The sequence below is a fragment of the Camelus dromedarius genome, chromosome 15 (genome assembly GCF_036321535.1).
Source record: "Camelus dromedarius isolate mCamDro1 chromosome 15, mCamDro1.pat, whole genome shotgun sequence".
NCBI lineage: Eukaryota > Metazoa > Chordata > Mammalia > Artiodactyla > Camelidae > Camelus > Camelus dromedarius.
Window position 1 is genome coordinate 4,379,062 of NC_087450.1, and position 6,706 is coordinate 4,385,767.

At 51.6% G+C, this 6,706-nt stretch overlaps 1 long non-coding RNA gene across 1 annotated transcript; it reads left to right on the forward strand.

Moving 5' to 3' along the window:
- Positions 1-2,072: 2,072 nt before the first annotated feature.
- LOC135322964 (uncharacterized) lies at positions 2,073-6,353 on the forward strand. The gene is made up of 4 exons (XR_010384020.1): positions 2,073-2,341; positions 3,399-3,522; positions 5,246-5,363; positions 5,722-6,353. It is a non-coding gene; the product is annotated as an uncharacterized LOC135322964 (long non-coding RNA).
- Positions 6,354-6,706: the final 353 nt, after the last annotated feature.

Below are 6,706 nucleotides of genomic sequence, written 5' to 3' on the forward strand. Positions count from 1 at the left end.
CAAATTTTGTATCAGTAAATATATATATCATGTAAAACGCTCAAATCTGTATTATTTCCACTAAGATGCTTATTCTACCTTAGAACCTTTCTGCACTTCTTTATTTATGTGAAAAAAGCGAATAGCATTTCTACAAGCCTCATAGTTAATCAGTGTGTTTGTTTGGGGCTATTATGTAACATGAAATAATGATATATTAACATAGTCCTTTTTCATTTATTTTTATGTAACACCAAGATGAGGTTTTTGCACTGAACACTGGTTTTATTGAAATTTTACCTACGTTATGGACAGTCAGTTTATGTGAAAGCCCTCATTTCTCCCCTTTCTGATATATTTTCCATTTGGCTATATATAACATATACCTTGGCATGAAACAAACTTCCCAAATCATTCACATAATACAATTAATACATTTAAATTATATTTTTTAAATGTTAAAAAGAAAAAGAAAACAGACTCCTCTACCTATTAGGCATTTCTGTGGCAATATGTAATACACACCTTAACCATGACATTGAAGAACTGAGCTGATACCAGCCCCTTTCCACCTGCTCAGCCCCACCTTGTCCCATCCCTTGTGGATGGAGAGGACATCCCTCCCATTGTCCAGGTCCAGATGTTGGAACAATGTTCTTTCTGTCTTTCTCTTACACACACAGACAGCAAATCCAGCTTGTTAGAAAATTCTGGGTATTCTGTCTTCTTAACCACCTGCTCCCTGCTCCCCGCCCTCCTAAGAGCCACCTTCAGCCCTTCCTGGACACCAATAGCCTCCTGTTTCCATCTTTGCTTTCCTACAATCTCTCATCCACACAGAGTCAGAGGGAGCCTGCAAAAGCATACATTGATGGGGTGGGTTTAGTTCAGTGGTAGGGCGCATGCTTAGCATGCAAGAGATCCTGGGTTCAAAAATGATTATAAATCAATAAAAAATGTTAAAAAAAAAAAAGAGATCCTGGGTTCAATCCCCAGCACCTTCATTAAAATAAATAAATTACCTCCCACAAAAAAACACAAACACAAAAGCTTAAGTTGGACTATATCACCCCTCCCCTCAAAACTCACTAAACGGGTCATCATTTCATTAGGAGCCAAAGTCGTCACAAAGGCCTCAGGACCCGGCGTGCTCTGCCTCTCTGCCCACACTCTCCCCCTCACTCAGGGGGCCTCTGGCTCCGGCTCTTCCTTCTTCCTCCGGATCTATTCTGCTTCAAGTTCATTACTCCGTGAGATCTGCCAGGATTGCCTTATTCCCTCCTGCCTGCCTCCCACCCCACCGCCATCACCGGAGTTTGCTCATATCACTCTTTTTTTTTTTTAATTTTTCCAAGCTCTTACTACCCCCAACATGCTGCCTGTTTCCTCTACTACAACTCTGAGCCCCCAGTGATGGGGAGTCATGTCTATTTTGTTGACTGATAAAGCCCGAGAACCTTGTGAATTGGTCTAGTTAGGAGATTCCCGTACGTAGTAGGAGCTTATACACATTTGCTGAATGACTGTAGATGCCCTGGTCCAATCCGATGAAGCACTTCTGTGTCCTGCTCAAAGAATAACTGTCCTTTCCACCTGAGAGGGGGTGACAACTTCCTTGGTGATCAAAGGCAAGATCTTTTTGCTTTATGCTGTTAACCTTAGGCGGGGAGACTGGGGGATCTTCATATATATTTTTAAATTTGGTTCACTCTGCAGTTTGTCTTTGGTCTCTGTATAATTTTGAGAAACTCTTTATGAGTGATCATTCTTCCATCAGATTGAACAGGGTCCAGGGTGAAGGACCAAGCCTGTCCCATCGGCCATCCTCTGTGTCATGTCCTGGGACCCAGTGGATGCTCAGCACATAAGTGAACAGACTGGAGTGAGTGAAGAGATGGGAGCATCTCCTTATTGTGGTGGCTGCTCTCTGTCAGATGCCTTGAGATTTGAGGAAGGGTTTACAAGTGCGGAGAGGGGAGATCAGGTCCTCTGTGCTCTTCCTGAGTGCCCTGGCTTTACCCATTCCCCCAGCCCACTCTGGGCAGCCAAGTTGAGGAGCTGGGCCACCGGAGGTTGTGCTGATCAATAATCCACCTTCACCCCAAGTCCGGGGGGTAGGGACCCCTGGTTGTAGTCTCTGGAGTCAGGTCCTTGGAGGAATTCCTCACTGAACTATGTTTTGGACCTTTTATTTTTCTCTATAACCACCAGCTGAAGAAGATTGTCTTAGACACATGGAAGCTGAGGACGCCTACTGTCCCCTCGGAACCCAGGTGGGGCTGGGAGTCTGCTGTTTGTATAGCCGGTGGGCTCGTGTTGCTTTGGGCATCCCTGTGTCTGAATTCCTGCAGTACACTCGGTGGTAAGGAAGGGGTGCCTGGCAGGGAGGGAAGTGGGTCGGGAGACTGCACAGCTGTGGAGATGTTAACCTGGGGTGTGCAGGAGCCTGCTGATGCATGGCATCTCGGTTCAGGGAACTCTTCACCCTCAGAGGGGTTCCCACTCCCGCAGGGGCCATTTGATCAGGGTGCTGGGCTGTCAGGGGACCGCAGGGTTCCCAGTGAGGATTACAGTGCCTTCAGGCAATGGGAAATGAGGGGTCCAGCGGCACTTGAATTAACTGTGCACCCAAACCCAGCCCCCACCTCTTTCAGCCTTTATCCTTATCTGCAAAACTGGAATTTTATTAACCATCCCGCGGGGTCGTTGATGGGCTAGGACAAACTAGACAGTCAAGAGCTGGAATTCCTCTGTCCCCTGATTGTTTTCCTTCTTTCTGAGTATTTGCTCTCACAAGCTCAGTCTCTCTGTCTCTCTCTCTTTCACTTCTAACTTTCTCTCATGCTCTGGTTTCATTTGACTTCCAACCACCGCCCCTCACCCTCGCCAATCCCCAGATGAGTGAACTTGATTTCTGTGTGTCAGTTCCAAATTCCCAGGAAAGATGCTCTGTCTCCCTCTGGATCTGTTGTCCAACCCATCAGTTGTGGCCAGATGAGGGAGTCCCTCTGGGACCAGTGGAGGGTCTCCGCCCAGCCCCCCAGCCACCATTTTGGGAGCACATATCTCTCCAAGGAGGAGGTACTGGCTGTGACCTTGTGTCAGTCAGTATGAATTTATGTCTCCTCTTGCCCCTCCTTCATCCTCCTAAACAAAGATGAAAATTAAACACTCCCGGGATTTGTGTCATGGAACACGCAGGGTGGGGGCTAAGGGGGCTGGAATCTCTGCTGCATTTAAGGGACTACAGTGAATCCCCAATGAGAGCCTGCAAAGGGAACACCACCGCCCCCACCTGGCACTTAGGGTGCTGAGTCTGCGTGATGTTGAGCTAGGCTTCTGACCACAGCTCAGGGGTCTGGTCTGACCAGTTAGCCTTTGAAACCAACCAGCTTTGGATTCCTCAATCCCTCCCTGAGGTTTTACCTGAACCACCAGCTTCTGCATCTCTGAAGACAGATGATGAGGACCCTTCACGTAAGCCGTTCGCACAGCCCTCTGCAGGCCTTTGTGCTGCACGGTCTGCCCGGCGAGATAACTGAGGTTGGTATTTTACTGATGTTAGAAATAGTCTGGTTTCCCTATGTACTGTTTCACTGAACAAGCAACAGAAGCCACCTCTCGCTGATAAAAGCAAAAAGGGACTTAATGAGAAGATGCTGGGAGGGTGTATGGTTTGGCCAGGACCGGAGCCAACCCAGGAGCTGTAGGAGGTGTTAGGGAGCCCCAGGCACCAGGCCGGGCTGGGTGCTACCGGGCCCCCTGCCACCCCAGAAGGGACCCCTCTCCACCCGACCCTCCACCTCACTCACTGCAGGTTCATATCCCGGCAGGGCCAGGTCACACTGAAGCCACCAGCACACACCTCAATGGGGGAGTTGACACCGTCTCAGCTGAGGGCGTGCCCGGTGTGGGGAGAGGCCCAGTTAGAAGAAGGCGGTTCCCCTACTGTTCCGAGTTAAGGTGCAAGTCAGTGCCCATCACTCAGGAGAGCCAGGCTGGACGGACCTCATTGCGGTGACTAGGCCGTCTGAGTTCACTTAATACTTTCTATGTTTGAAGGCCCTGGAGGGAGAAAAAGTGAAGTTTCTAGAACTTATTTTGTGTTTCCCATGTACCAGGTGCGGTAAGCAAGCCACTTCAGACAAGACCCAGAGCAACCACGTTAATAGGCCACGGAGCAAGTAGTGCAGTCAGGCCTCTGTGGACCCGAAACCCGTGTCCCCATCAGCTCAGTAGTTACCAGTGGAAACTGGGGGGATTTATGGGACTGTGTGCTCCTGTAGGGGCTGGGATGTGTGTGTTTAAATCCACATCTTCAGAAACTCGGCTAGAACCACAGCCACTTATTGCACGGAGGCAGAGGAGGGGAGGATTCCAGCCTTTGTTCCAGCTCGTGTGGAGCTCAGAAATTGCTCCTTCTGTCCTGAAAACAACACCAGAGCTGAGGGAGCTGCAATCCCACTGTACTTCTTAGATCCCAGAAAAATGAGGGGAAAATCTGCTCCCAACACAGAGAGGCAGCCAGGCAGGCTTGGCGAGTCACAGCTCCCAGGGCAGAACCCGCTTTTGTAACAACCCCCAGGGCAGGCAGATTTAACAGGTCCCTGAGGCCAGTGGAAGTCTCAGCGTGGGGAAGTCCGAGTGTGACAACTCCAGGGGGCCAGTCAGAGGGGCCCCCTGCTCTTTTTCATGCATTTTACCTCCAGGACCGTGTCCTGTTCTCAGAATGAAGGCCTCAGAGGATAACTCCTCATGCTTCCTGCCTGGAAAGGAGAAAATAACTCTATTGAAATATACCCAAAACATTCTGTTTCATTTGGGGAAGTTGTTTTTTGTTTGTTTGTTTTTTTAATGAGAAATTATTTTACCAGAGCCTAACCAACCTGGGAGAAGGGAAATCCCTTCTGTCTCACCCAAATTGGGGTGGGGGGAAAGAGACACACTTGTGGAGGTCACAGCTCAGGGCATAGGCTCAATGAGAACTAATCACAGGACTACAGATGCCCTGCTCTGTCCTGCTCCCCCAACAACTTACCTCCATGTCAGTAGGGCCCCTGTGTAATAACAGGAATAAAACTAAAAGAAGTAAATGTCTCAGGAGTGTCAAGGGAAAACCCAAAGACAGCGGGGAGATGAAAACAAGGACACACAGGCTGTTTTAGCCTCTCACACCAATAGCTGTAGCAAACTACACACAGCCCATCCCAGTAGATAAACAGAAAACCTCACAGAAGAAAGTATTTATTTTGGTTCTCTTACCCAGTGCATTCCATGGTGCATCCTCGCCTAGAATTGAGTGGAAGCAAGTCCATCTCAGAAGGGACATAACTGAAGAGGGATGGCTTTCCAGACTCTGATGGGCAGAGAGAGCAGCAGCCTGGGTGAGAGCATGGTGAGGGGTGGGGTAGGGGGTGGGCTGCCTTCTTCCCCAAATAAGGAAACTTCCTGAGGCCAGCACAGGAGGGAGGGCCATGGGGTGGAAGCAGCCAGACTTCTTCATGAGAACTGATGGGATGCCTCAAAGGGAACATTCAGGTACCAAAACTGGGCCGTGAGGGTGGGAGCCAGTCGGTCTGACTCAAAGCCCAGGACTGAGGTGGGCGTACAGCAGGCCGGTCTTACTTGGCTGGATCCATTTCACTTCTCCGAAGCCCTGTGTAAAACATGAAGCGTGGACGGCCTGGTGAGCACAGCTCTGCCCTCAAGACCTGTTTCAACTCCTCTCTTCCCGGAAAACAGCATCTCTGAGCCCGCCCTTGGTGACCTCAGAGAGATCACCCTAGTGGCCCAGGCTAGTGACCGGGAACATGTACCTTCCTGCAGCCAACCCCAGACGTCCACTGATGCATCATATACTGGCAAAGATGTGAGTTCCTGTGCATTGGTCTAACAGCAGAGACTCTGCCACAGGCCCAAGAGGTGGTGTGTGGGACATGCAGGGGTGCAGGAGTGTAGGCAGTGCAAAAGTGTAACTGGTGACAGGGGTGCAGGGGCTGTGGAGGGCGCAGGAAGTTTAGGGGATGCGGGGGTGCAGGGGTGCAGAAGTGCAGGCAGTGCAGAAGTGCAGATAGTGGCAGGGGTGCAGAGGTGCAGGGAGTGTAGGGATGCAGGGAGGTGCTCATTCACGTGGCCAGGATTAGAAGGCAAGTGCACATCCTCGCAGTCAGCCTGACCCCGGGAGGCTAGTGCAATCGTTTGGGGCGGCGGAGGCGGCGGTGCGTGGGAGGCTGCCAGGGCAAGCCGGTCGATTTCTTCTCTTCCCTGCAGCTTGGCCTAGGGGGGCCTTGGCCGCTGGAGATTCGCCAGATGTTGGACTCCAGGTAAGCTTGCTCCTGGGAGGTGGGGCGGTTAGGTCAGGGGGCAGCGGCAGCGACAGGGGGGCGGAGCGCGGCTGCCTCTGGCGAACTGGTGGAATAGCTGCCTTCTCCCGGCTGCCGGGCCTGGGAGCGGCCTCTGCTGCCCCTGGTCACCGTACACGCCTGTCCCACTCAGCTTGCTGAGTCGGGACGGTGCCATTAATGTGCGGGGCCCACGGGGTTAGGGGGACTGCCGCGCGGAAACCGGTCAGTTCGCTCAGCTCTCACCCGCGGCGGAGCCAGTGGCAGCTTCTGCTGCCGTAGAGGCGGGACGCGGGTCTCCAGGTGAGCTTGCCCCTGGGAGGCGGCGGCGGCGGCTGCAGGGGGAGGGGGTCCGTTCCAGGGAGTAGCTCCATTTCTTCTGTCCC